This window comes from Melospiza melodia, unplaced genomic scaffold (genome assembly GCF_035770615.1).
Source record: "Melospiza melodia melodia isolate bMelMel2 unplaced genomic scaffold, bMelMel2.pri scaffold_32, whole genome shotgun sequence".
NCBI classification, from domain to species: Eukaryota; Metazoa; Chordata; class Aves; order Passeriformes; family Passerellidae; genus Melospiza; species Melospiza melodia.
This window is the reverse complement of record NW_026948638.1, coordinates 3611656-3624807: the sequence shown is the minus strand read 5'-3', so window position 1 is coordinate 3624807 and position 13152 is coordinate 3611656.

The following is a 13152-nucleotide window of genomic DNA, read 5'->3' as shown; positions in this document are numbered from 1 at the left end:
CCACCCCTTGGGTGACTGCAGTGCCTAGTGCTATTTCACTCGCTTTCCTAGAGCCTTTTGCTCCTGAAGGAGGTGATTCATTTTCTCTTGGATGATTTTAATTTTTTCATCTAGCCTCTTCTTCCTTGTCTTTATCCTAGTCTCAGTTTCTTGCAGCTGTGCCTCCATCTGTTCGTCAATTTTCTGCAAACAACAATGGAAAGGACTCTCTTTCATGAGTGGAGTGGCTGCCATTCCTTCATTCACCTGTTTTTGTTGATTGCCCCTCTGCATAGGGAGATTCTTCTCCTCTTGGATGTCTTCATTCCTCCTCTTCACTGCCATGATGGCACTCTGAGCTTCAGGCAGCTCTGCTTGTGGCTCTGCCTTGATGTTCTGTGCACACAAAAGCAGAGCAAGTGACTGAGAGCTGCCATCAAGCTCAGCTTTTCCCTCTTTTAGCCTCAAAATCACATTTATTCAGCCCCTTTTTCTGCTTCTTTTCCACTCAGCTCTGTTTCCAATGTAACCTTCCTGTCCTGGTGCTGATCTCTGCAGATTCCAAGGCTCTGTGCTTCCAGTGCCTGTGGGACCCCTGGCCTCCTCAGTCCCAGGAGCTCTGGTTTATGCCCCTCTCCCTGCCCTTCCCTCTGTGCCCTGGCCAGTCAGGCTCACCTGGCCATTCTCCTGTGGCTCTTCCACCTGCTGCCTGAGCTGCTCTTCCTGCTCTCGGGCAGGGAACAGCTCTCCCTGAGTCTGGCATGGCAGCTCAGATGAGGCAGTGTGCTCCTGCTCTTTCTCTAGAAGCACCTGCACAGAAAGCAAGAGAAGATGGGTTTCAACTTCCCATACGCCCTTTGTGGGCCAAGACTCAAAGGCTGCTGGGCTCACACGTTCCCAAAGCACTGTGCTGCTGCTCTCCTGGGTCGTTCTTTGCCCGAGGGGAGGCAGAGATTCCACAGTGCCCCTGGCCCTACAATCAGGGGCCATCTGGGACTGAAGCTCCAACAGCCTCTCAGGCAGCTGACAGGGAAGGGGTGGCATTTCTCAAGGGTCTGGTGAGAGCCTCCCTCTGCTTCTGCCATGTCCTGTTTGTCTTTGAGTAGTGACTGACACCCCGCCCTGTCCCACAGCTCCATCCTGGCTCTGCAGGGGCTTCCTGGGTGAGCTCACTCCTTGTGAGAGACACTTCTGGAGTTCACCTTCTCTTCAGGCCGGCACCAGCATTCCTTCCTCCTGACATCCACACTCTCGTTAGAAAACCGGGTCATTCAGGAGATAAGGATGCATGCAAAGATCTCTGATGGAAGTCAGAGAACCCCTATGGCCACCTCAGTATATGGAGGACGACCAAGGTGTTTCTTCTCCCTCTTTTGTCAATGGAGAATTCTGACCAGCACTAACAGAGTTTCTCATAAGGCCCCATTAACGAATGCACGTACACAGCCCTGGGGATGCCAGCGAAGGAAACCATGTGTCATGTAATGCAAACCATGTGTCATGTATGAGCAAAGTCACCAGACCCCAGCTACAGCATGGGATAGTTCCACTCCCTCAGGACATGCAAAAATTTAAAGAATAAAAAGAAGGCTTCAGGGCACAAGAGGCTGGAGGAGGAAAACATGAGGCGAAAAAACAACCATCTCTGGAGGGGGAAACATCTCTGTCTGCTCAGGATCAGTCAATGGAACTTGTCTCTACTCCTCTCCTGAAGGGATGCCTTTAGGTGAGCTTTGCATCTTCCACTGGTTTGGAGCTGAGCCAGGAAGATTCAATAGACAGATAGATAAACAGATCTCACTTTTTTAATCTCTCTTTACTGTGCTGTGGCATTTACATTCTTTGAATACAGAGAGATATAGTTCCTCTCTCTCTCCTAGGTTTTTTTTAAAGCAAGGTAGTGAGAAACTTAGAGAAGAAAACAATTATCTCTACTGGCTGTTCTTGTTGTTTAGTACATGTAGAATGTGTTATAGTGATTGTTTACTGAAAGTGATTTGTTAAGTGGATTTTAGTGATAGTTGTTTAGCTTGATTAGCTAATTAGATAAAATCTGTGTTGTGACTGTCTGGAGACAGTCACGAATTTTTCTTTTGTAGCTTTTTAGTATAGTATCTCTATAGTATAGTTTTAATATAGTACTAGTGTAATGTAGCATAGCCTAAGAAAGCATTTGTTTAACCTTCTAAATCATAGAGTCAAAGCACATTATTCCCCACGTGGAGGTCACCCTGAATCAATTCTGTCCCTTCTGTCACTACACACATCAGCACTCTGCAGCAGTGCCCCAATCAGCAGCCATCCTGAACTTGCTCTCCTGTTGCTTCAGTAACCCACACTCTTCGGGAATCTGGAGCATGTCGGTCCTTATGGAATGCAACCAAACCCAGAGCATTGCACTGGGAACTGCACTCTTTGTGCATCTGTGCTTGGGCAAGTTCTTCTCTTGGACTCGACCACACTGATGGTGCTGAAGTGGCTGGAATCAGAAATGCAGCCCTGCCCCTCCCAGCTCCTCTAATCTCTGAGCACCAGCTGGAATGCCAGGGCATTGATTTCCTGCTCAATTCCCAAACACAACACACACTGATTCCTTGGGCAGCCAAAAGACACAGGAGTCATTAATCTGAAAGTAATGTGTTTCTGTCAGTGCTGGAAAAGGGCAGGAAAGATTGAGTAAAAGCTCCCTTGCTCCCTGGAGACGGAGAAATTGCACAAGGCTTCTCCTTCTAGCAAACAAACAAATAAACAAAATATAAAAGTGTTACCTACTCCAGTGTCTAAAGCACTTGGATGCAGTGAAGGGATGTTTGCCAGGGAAACAACCCTTGTGCTGAGCATTGGCTCTATGGATCTAAAGCAGGGATGTATGGAAGTCTGCCTGAAGGTCCCTCAGGAGCCCCCATGGTCCAGGCTAAAGCTCCCTCAGCACCTCCTCCCTGGCCTTGTGCTGCACCCCTTGCCCAGCTCCCCTGTCCCTCTGTGCCCACGCTGCAGCCCCTCCATGACTTTCTGCTTCCCAGGGCCCACAGCTGCACACAGCACTCCAGCTGTGGCCGCAGCGCTGCCCAGCACAGGGCCACGCTCCCTGCCCTGCTCCTGCTGCCCCACTGCTGCTGGCACAGCCACCGTGCCCTTGGCCTTCTTGGCCCCCTGGCCCCACGCTGCCTCATCTTCAGCTGCTCACGGCCGCCAGCCCTGCGTCCTTTGGGCCCACGCAGCTCCCCAGCCACAGAGGTGCCCATTGCACTTCAGATACTGCAGGCATCATTGCAAGATGGCCTTCCTGTTCTATAACCACATCTTCTAAGTAGATATCATAAAGTTTGATAGGAATAGAATTCTAAGGGACTCTGACTAAATTAAAATGGTCTAATTCAACTGTACAGGAAATTGCTCCTATGTAAATATTCCACCCTTTCTGCTGTCAGCAAGCAAGGTTCTCTCTTCAAAACTAGGTTTGTAGTTCTTCAAAGCTCTGATGTAGAAATTTAAAATATCCATTTCGCACTTTGTTATTTTTCTTCAGGCATGAAAATGGATTTTCTTTCAGCCTTCCTAGCTGGCTCTCTACACTCTGTTGCTACTGGCCCAGCTCTCAGCTTGCTCTACAATTCTTAAACACCAGGAACATGAAATGTTCCTTTCTCACTCACCTCAGGATCTTCAGCACTGCTGAATACACGCTTCAGGTGACCTGTAGTGGGAAGGGAAAATGAACCAGATGCTGTCAGAAAACTGCTTGGGCTGCTGAATCCCACAGAACAAGTCAACCCAAACAGAGATGATTTCCCGTTTCACAACATCCCTCCAGCAGACACATTTCATTCACACAGCCAGCAAGGGATCAGGACAATATTCTTGCTTGTGCCTACACTTCAGCCTGTTTTGCCACTAAATGAATACAAATATGACCAAGAAAATGCAAATTGTTCTTTAACACTCAGTGCTCCTGTTCTACCAAAGACATAAAACAGCTTCTGAAATCCTCTCCTTGAGGTTCTTTTCTTTTTTTTAATCAGTTGCATGCACCGGTTCTCATTAACTTGCTTGAAACAGTTGCTCAGAAAAGCTTCCCTAAAATCCCCCTGAGCTGTGGCAGACACTCACTGCTTTGGAGTTTGCATTTCCTTGCAAAGGGAATCACTATTTTAGTACTTTGAAAAAGGTCAAGTTAGACAGTAAAATCCTTTCATGATAAAATTTAAAAAGAAATAAGCTTTCTCTGAATTCTGGGAACAACTGCAGAGTTTTTAGAAGGCCTTCCAAGAAGCTCTGCCAGTCTACAATCTCAAAGGTGTCTTGCTTGTCCCAGCAAACTGAGGAAATGGCAGACTCTGCTGCCACAGACTCTCCCCTGGAGGGAACAGAAGCCCTGCAGGTTCCCCTGCAAATGCTGCCCCTGTGGCTACAGACACCCCCTTTTTAGCTGAACGTCATGACAGGAGCTTTACCACACCACTGGCATCCTAATGCTCTTTCCCTTTCAAAATCAGAAACTCAGCCACCAGCAGGAAGACATACAAAAGCCAGGTTAGGATACACCCTAACCTAAGTAGAATGGAAAACTCTACTTACGTGCAAAGTGTATAACGTAATACGCGGAAAAACAAACACCATAAGCAGCAAAAGCTGCTGTGGCCAGATGGTGGATCATATTCCCAGAGCTGTGCCAGTCTTCTCCAACACTAGAAAAACAAATGGCGTCTCAGAGTGCAACTACCCACTGACCAATGCTCCAAGCAGGAGGGTTCTCCTGATGTGAGCAAGGCTGCTCTGACACTCAGGCCTTCTGTGCACCAAGGCAACCTTCTGATGTCACCACAACGATGTGGCAACCATGCCGTGACATCACAAAGCAAAGTATGACAAAGAAAAGCATCACAAAGCATGTTAGTCTGTGAATTTATGCAAAGCAATAACCAACCTTCCGTACAGCAAACACAAAAGAGCCAGGGAAGTTCTTCTCTGTCACAAAGAAGCACAAATTCCCCTCATGGTTCAGGGGATCCAAGGGGAACTCCAAGAGTGCCTCAAGCACCTACAGCCTGTACCCCAGCTGAGCACTCAGATGGGACCCAAGCAAAGGAAACCAGACCAAGACAATGGCCCACAGCATTGCACATGTGAGAAATGACTCTCACTTTTAACATTTTAAGCTTTAGTAAACCTTAACAAAGGACTGAATAAGGAAAAATTGCAGCATTGGGAGTCTCTGTGACTAGCAGCCATGTTCTCATCTACAAAAAGGATGCTCTGCCTTTTATACCCTTATCCCCTCCAAAAGTTTTGTCAGTCAACTCTTTCTCTGCTGTTAAATGGTGGGGATTACTTTCTTGCATCCTGACTGGAGGTCAGGTGTTTTTACACCCTGCCTGCTGGTCACAAGCCAGCCCTCTCCAAATGCCCTGACTACCCAGGCTATTACAAGGGGGACGGGAAAGAGGACTATGGGAGGATATATTACAATACCATCACTGCACATTTGAACATCCACATAACATCTACTTCTTAATTGTCAGAGCCAACCATTGCATTACTCGTCCAGAACACACAGAACCGGGAGAGAGGCCACTGTTGGCATCACAGCTGAAATGTTTCCTAACAAATCTCCCCACATATTTGCTCCTTTATTGGACATGCCCAGGGCTCCGGTGCGGGTACATCTCTGCCTTTCTTCCCCTTTGGCAGCAGTCAAACTGACAGCATCTGCCCGTCAGCAGCAGCTGCTCCAAGCTGGGAACGCCGCTGGCCGTGCTGATTTCCAGAGGCTTCTGTGTGCCAGGGGAAGCCAAGGAGGGAGCGGGTTGAACGGTGCTGGCGCTGCTGCTGCTCTGTGCCAGAGAGCCCCGGCTGGGCAGGGCACGGTGCCCACTGCGCTGCGGGCTCCTTCTCCTGCCACAGCTGGGCACACCTGGCAACAAGGCATGACAACCTGTGGGCAAGCCAAGGGGTTGCTGGGGCTGCACTGCTCTGCACACACCCAGCACACCTGCAGCACAGAATTTTAACCCTCAAACAGGTAAACCAAAGGGAAACAGCTGGAAAATATTTCATTTCAACCATTCTTTATGCTTCAATAGAAATGACCAAAATGAACGTCACCGAGCAGGGCCCAATCCACACTGCCAGCTCAGTGTGAGAAAAGAGGCATTACTTTATTTCAGTGCTGGGTGCGTGAGGAATCACTTCCCTGAAACATGCACGCCCACGTGTTAGTATCCACGGAACTAAGACATTACTTTCATTACTTTTATTCATTACTTTGCTCAAACTCACAGGCTAAACATTCTCACAAAGTGTTTGACATGTTTAAATCACTTCCCCAAAATTACTGACATTTAGAGTAGGGGTCTCTTGAGGGTCTCTGGTGGCCATGTGGTGAATATCCTGTTCCTCAAATTCTCCTCCCGTGGCTAAGAGCCTTCTTCTGCTTGAATGCATTGCAGCTACCTCCTCAGCAGGCCCACTGTCTTTATTCTCAAGGCTAAGACATCCACTTGCACACATTAACCACTGCTGTGAGGGAAGGTACGACTAAGCATTGCCTGTTAAAGCTTAACAAATTCACAATTTGTTGCAGGTCAACACTTCCCCAACGTCTCTCGTTCCTTCTCTGGGACTCAAACACAAGCATTTTGTGATCCCTGAGCCCAAGGCCGCCTCCAACCCTCCTGTCACCCAGCAGCCCTTCTCTCCTCACAAACAGCAGGGCCAGCAGTGCCTTCCCTCACTGGCTCAGTCACCAGCTGTGTCAGGAGTTCTCTGTCACACACTGCAGGACCATCCTGGACTGTTTGCTCTCCGCTGCACTCTGTTGCCAGCAGACATCCCCACCCTGCTCCATGCCCCTTGCAGAACCCTGCACCTGCTGTCCATGGGCACCTGGAAGGGGAGGCACTCACGGCAGAGATGCACCAGCTGCACTGGGCAGGAACCAAAACCCTCTGGGGCACAGCTGCTGGCCTGGGTCTGGCACAGCTCTGCACGCCCCATTCCTCATGGACTTTGGGCTGGAAATGCAATTGCACTTTCTGCCTCATGGAGAAACACCAGGGCTGCACAAACAACGGCCAGCAGGCCACATCCCAAAGGCACTGCAGCATGGAGCTGAGAAGGAAGATCCTTCCCCAGTTCCTAACCATACCAAAACCACCATCATTAGGACTTTTAATCTTCTGAATGTAGAGCTGATTCACAGGGTGACAAGGGAATCTTCCAATGGAGTTGAAGTTTGGTAGAGTTTTTATTCTGAGTCCTACTCAGACTGTTGATCTGAAAATTTATTTGAAAATATTTTTAAAAGGCTGCACAGTCATATGGTTTTGTTCTAATACCAAGATGGCTAAATGAAATGTACTGGCATTTTAATTGCATCCAAACTGATTAGTCTGTAAAAGCCTTCCTGCAGAATAGCCACTAAACAAGAAATGAAAATCTGTGGACTGTTGACTTTGCAAATTTCTACTAAATTTATCAGACAATGAGGCATTTTTAGGTAGATCAAAGAGCAAATTAATTCCTATGGATAACTTGATTTGGATAAACCTGTTGATTACAAATTAAAACTGCCAGCACATACTAAGTGGAAATCTGAATACTCACTCCTATGAGCTCTGATGTATTAGATAGTCATTGTTTGCCATATTAACAAAAATTAACATTCTGGCTGTTTTTTTTTTTTTTTACTTACAACCAGCTCTTCAACACTCTTTGTAACATCAGAAAGAGAATTTGTAGCAATGTGAACCATGGGTTGGTGGGGCATTGCAGAAGGCTCCTATGCCAGCACTAAACGTTCACATTTACCATGGCATCACTTCTTGCCTTTAATTCCAAGCTACAGCTCAGTTCCTGCAGTATAGATGCACACTTGTAGTCTGTATTTGCAGCTGGTTCTTACCTTCCTGTCCATAAAAAAATCATGCTTGGATCTCAAATCAAAATAAAACGAGGAGAGAGTCAGGTTCTGGATAGGTATAGCAAAAACTAAGAGTTTTTTTGCAAATATGCTGGAAAGTTGTTTGTACATGCTGCAAAACCAGCAGATTAAAGACTTGCACTCTAGCTTGCAAGCTGAGGTTTGCCTGTTCTTTCTGGACTGATTTCTTGAGGCCAGACACTGAACCTAATCAGTAAGAAAATCCAAACCACAGGAGTAGTTTGAAGAATATTGTAAATTATTCTGTTATGATGCTTTTTGCCTAAAAGTTTTGGCCATCATCTGATTGGAGTAATTAGAGGAGATGGAAGCCATCATACTGTGCCTGTGCACACAATTCCTTCCCAGGAGTAATCCATGAAGCAACGCTGACAAATCCACACCAGCAGCTGCTGCCACACAGCCATGAAGCAGAGAATATGTATTTCTGCTACACTTGGACAGCTGAAGATGCCTCTGCTGAGCTAATTTTAGTGACTGCCCACCACAGATGAGACCTTGTGGTCAGTCTCCAACAAGTCAGGGCAGTTAATATTCTGCCTAGATGAAGTGACTCTAGCAATACATAGACCATGGAGCCTGAGGAAAGCCAGCAGCTGTGGGAGATTTGTTTCCATATCTTTCTTTTTACTAATTTATTGCAGTCTATTATTTAAAGAATGGAAACTTTTGGCATACCATTGGCTGGAAGGTTGGTCAATCTTCCATTCATGACTCCTCTGAAAACATCACCCCATTGTTTTTATCAGTAGCTCTTCCATCATCATGGCTCACACAGCATTTCCTGCAGCTCTTGCTGGAGCCAGGGAAAGGCACCAGGAGAAGGGGGAGGAAGCTGTGTGCAGAGACTGTGTCAGCTGAAGAGAAATTTGTTCCTCTGATTTGGCTGAATGGCTGCAGGAACCTTGCTGGCACTGCTGGCGGGGTGGTCTTTTGCAGGGCTGGGCAGAGTTTGGGGCCCAGGATCCCTCCTCTCGGTGGGACACCAGGGTGAGCAGCCCCTGTCCCAGCCTGAGCAGAGGTTCTGTGGCTCTGCCCTGGGCACAGGGACCTGCCACTGCCCTGAGCTCCTGCCGCGGCTCCTCTGGGGCAGCTCCTGCTCTGCAGTGATCATGGGCGCAGCTGGGGTGGCTGCAATGGAGGGTGGCTTCCAGTGGGCTCTGCTGGTCTGCCACACTGGAGCCAGCAGAGCTTCTGGAAAGAGTCTCCTCTTGTGAGCTGCTGGAGCTGGAGCTGGCACTGGCCACAGAGCCGCTGTGCTCATCCCTGACAGGACCAGAGCACAGCAGCCTCTGGGCCTCCTTGCTGCACGATGGCAGTGAGGAGGCCATGGACCAGAGGTTCAGTATGTATGACTCAGTTTCCTGATAAACTGTGCTAAGAAAACCCTGCAGATCTAAGACACTCCAAGAAATCTGTTGGCACGTTGGGAACTCAGAATTGTTTGCATTTTGAACAATTTTCCTATGAGCGCTTTTGATGGTTTTTGTCATTTTGTGTTGATTCAGTTGATCCTTCAGAGAAGCTTTCCTAATAATATAAAACATGGTGAACTGTGGAGACCCTGGGGGGGCATTCCCTGGTCTAGGGAGACACAAGAAGCTTCCCCCAAAAAGCTGTTAGACCCCATTGGCTCCTTCCCCTGTTCCTGTGTCTGTTCCTGTGTTCCTGAGCCACACCTTCCCTATTCCCTGATCGGCCCCCTTATCTTTGTACTGCCCTGAGATCAGGGTCAGCCCCCAGGCCCCCGTGGAGACAAAGTGAGACCCTCTGTGTGTGGGTGCTGGGAGCTGAACATCTCCCTGCACAGCTGAATAAAACATCTGTGGAGATCATGCAAAGGTCCTTTTTGCTTCTCTACCCTGGACTGTGCTAGCAGCAATTCAGACTGCTACAGACTGCTACAGACTGCTGCAGTACTGGCACCAAGATTTTGGCAACTTGACCATAGGCACAGAGGGCGTGCAGGATGCTGCTCTATGGATTCCTTAACCAGCCATCTCTGGTGCTGGCATATTCCCTCCAGCTTCTGGTGCAGCCAGGGCCACCTTTGGTCCAGTAGATGACATTGTTATTTGAAAAATTCGGCCCACTCCTTGGGCAGGAGCCCATCCACAGGCTCTGGTCCTGCAGCCCCTGCTCAGCTGGGGACAGTGTTCCCTGTGGGGAAGATGGAGCAGCCATCACAGGGTCTGGGGGGCTGCTTTCAGCAAGGTGGCCAGGCTCTCTCCCTGCTGGACTCTAGCAATTGTTTGGGGGAGCTGATGGCAAATTGTATGTAGTCCTCTTCATCCTACTCAGAAAACCTGACAGCTTCTATCATTCTTCTGCAGAGTGGGCACACTGGATTTCTCTTTGCCCACTGCAGGATGCAGCCCAGGCAGAACTGGTGGTGACGGGGCAGAGAAAAATTTACGTCCTTCTTAGTGACCTAGAAGACGGGGCAGCTCCATTCTGTCCCCATGGCCATGTCTGTCTGTCCCAGCAGCAGAGAAGAGCTGAGGACCATGAGCTGCTCTCATCAGCAATCTTGCTTGGCCAGAGCCCAAGCTCCAGCCAGAGTGGTCCAGGCTCTGTCAGTGCCCAAACATAAGCAGAAAGGGATGTTGTATCACAATCCATTCCTTGGTGAAGGAGGTCCATAGCAGCCTCAAGAGCACCTCAGACACTCAACAGTCAAGGCAGTAACATATGGTCAGGACACAGATGGCAGTTCATGGCTGGGAGAGCATTCATAGACATATCCAAGGACAAATTTCCCAGGAACTCTCCACAGCTCTGGGATCTGCCCATAAGCTCTGTCAGAAGCTTCAGCAGAACAACCAAAGTCCTACAAAGCAGCTTCCAGACACTTTTCCTACCATCCTGCCTGAGTAGCCGGGTTGCTTGCTGCAAAACACTCTTTTTCTCCTCTTCCCCAATGCCCTGTGCACACTTGCAGACAAAATAAAAAGCTCCTGGCCCTCTGTGTGATGTGATAATACAGTTTTTATATTTCCATGCTGGGATGAAAGAAAGCTGTGCTGTGGGTCAGGAGAGGCCAGGACCCACTTTGCCTTCCTGCAGGCTGAGGTGGTCCAAGCAGACATCCTGCTGCTTTTTTGGGGAATGTGTGAGGGGGAGTGGAGGGGGTGACAGAGAGGCCGAGATCACAGAGTGGAAACTCAGCTCCAGAGTGGCAGTGCAGACTCTCCCTGCTGAATGCCTGCTGGGGCTGACAAAGAAGGAAAATGCCCCAATAACAGCCCGGTGGCACTGTGTCTCAGGGACAGGTACAGGGAGGTGACAACAAACAGCAGCATGGCCCGGTCTCACAGCTTCTAGGAAGCAGTGACAGAGGGGCTCATGTGCCAGAGGTTTCAGAAAGGCTGTCTTCTCAAATGGCCACTCTGAAACCCCTCTCTTTGCCTCTTGGGTTTGTGAATGCTTTTGACAGCCACAGCATCCTGGGGCAACGCGTTCCACGATTTCATTAAGCGCTCCTTGAAAAGCACCTCCCATTGTTCAACTGAGCTGCCAGCCTGGTCATTTCAGAGGGTGCTGCCTTGGTGGAGAGAAAAATCAATCTTCTGCCTTTCAGGGAGCTGAAGGAGGAGGGACTCTTCACCATCAGACACCTGGCTGGGTCCCATTCAGAGGTCCTGCTTTGTAGACTTCGTGAGGTTTGCTTGGCAGTTACCAGCGAGGTGAGAACATTGTTCTGAATTGTCCCCCATACTTCATACACGGCGGGTAGAGTAGGTATGTGCTTGTTCATCTCCATGTGTGCTCAGAGTCTGCCTTCATTTCTGATTTTAGACCTGATATTTCTAATGTCTGTCAGCTGTCTGTAGGATCTGTGGGTACATGCAGCTGTATTTACTGGCAGGTCGGGTATCTGACACTCATCTTTGAGTGTGGAGCCTTTATAATGCAATGTGCAAATGCAGAAACTGAGACACTAATGACGTTATTTGCCAGAGTCCCAGTCTCTGCCCAAGCTGTGATTCAACACTGCAAATTATTCTGTAGACCTGAGCCTGTGTTTTCTGTTTCCTGGCTGAGTGCTTCAGCTGCTGGTGTTGCTTTTTGAAAAGGAGCACCTGACTCTTTTATCTTTATCACTTGTCCCTTTATGATTTGAAAGCAGCCCTTGCTTTAATTTTCTAGTAAAAGGGCCTAAAATCAAAGCTGTGGACATTTTAGAAGGGTTAAGTAGAACACTGAATGAAACTTTTATTTTAGGCCTGCAGTGAGAAGTTCTGAGGCCAGAAATTGGTGGCAGAGTAAGTGCCTTTCTGTGCTTGTGCTCTCCTGCTCTTCTTGTAATTTTATGTTCCTCTGGACACGGTGGGATGTGTTGTCATTTCCTGGGACTTCTGTTGAAGACAACTGGTTTTCTTTTCAAGGTGATTCTTATGTTTCCCCTCATGGCTTCCCCAGGTGACCAACCTCTGTTCCAAGGTGTCCTGCTCTGCCATTGTCACTCTGGGAGAGCTCTCTGTGACCTTGAAGAAGGACATGGACTCTGAGGTGGATGAGGTTGCTCGGGTCCTTCTCCAGATGGTGTCCAGCTCCCCAGAATTTGTTCAGAAGGTAGGCAGTCAGACCCTGGGGATCATGGTGGAGAATGTGACTCCTGCACGAGCAATGATTGCTCTCATGGACATGGGAGGCAAGCAGGTTCTTCTTTTAGAAATTCTTCACCTTTGTGTGTGTGGGAGGGAGAAGGGATGAGAGAGAGAATGGGAATGGTTGGAGGGAAGGGTCCTGTATCCTGCATCTTCTGTGAACTCAGTGACTTAATTCTCCAACCAACCTCACTTCTTTCCTCTTGTCACCTATTTCTGCCCTCCTGCAGCCCATTAGTTCTCAGAATCACAGAAGTGTAGAATATGGGGAGTTGGATGGGCCCATCAGGACCATCGAGTCCAGCTCCTGGCCTTGCCCAGAACAGCCCAAGGGTCACACCAAGTGCCTGAGACTGTTGTCCAAATGTTTCTTCAATTCTGTCAGACTTGGTGCTGTGACCACTGCCCTGGAGAGCCCAATCACCCTCTGGGTGAAAAACCTTTTTTCCTGATGTCCAAACTAAAGCTCCTCTGACTCAGCTTCCTGCTGCTTCCTGGAGTTCTCCCAGCCTGTCAGATTTTCCTAGATGTGGTGACTGATGGGGAAGGGAAAGTGCCTGCAAAGGCCAAGGATAGAGCCTTGTGCTTTTGTGGGGAGAGGGACAATTGCAATTGCAGCTG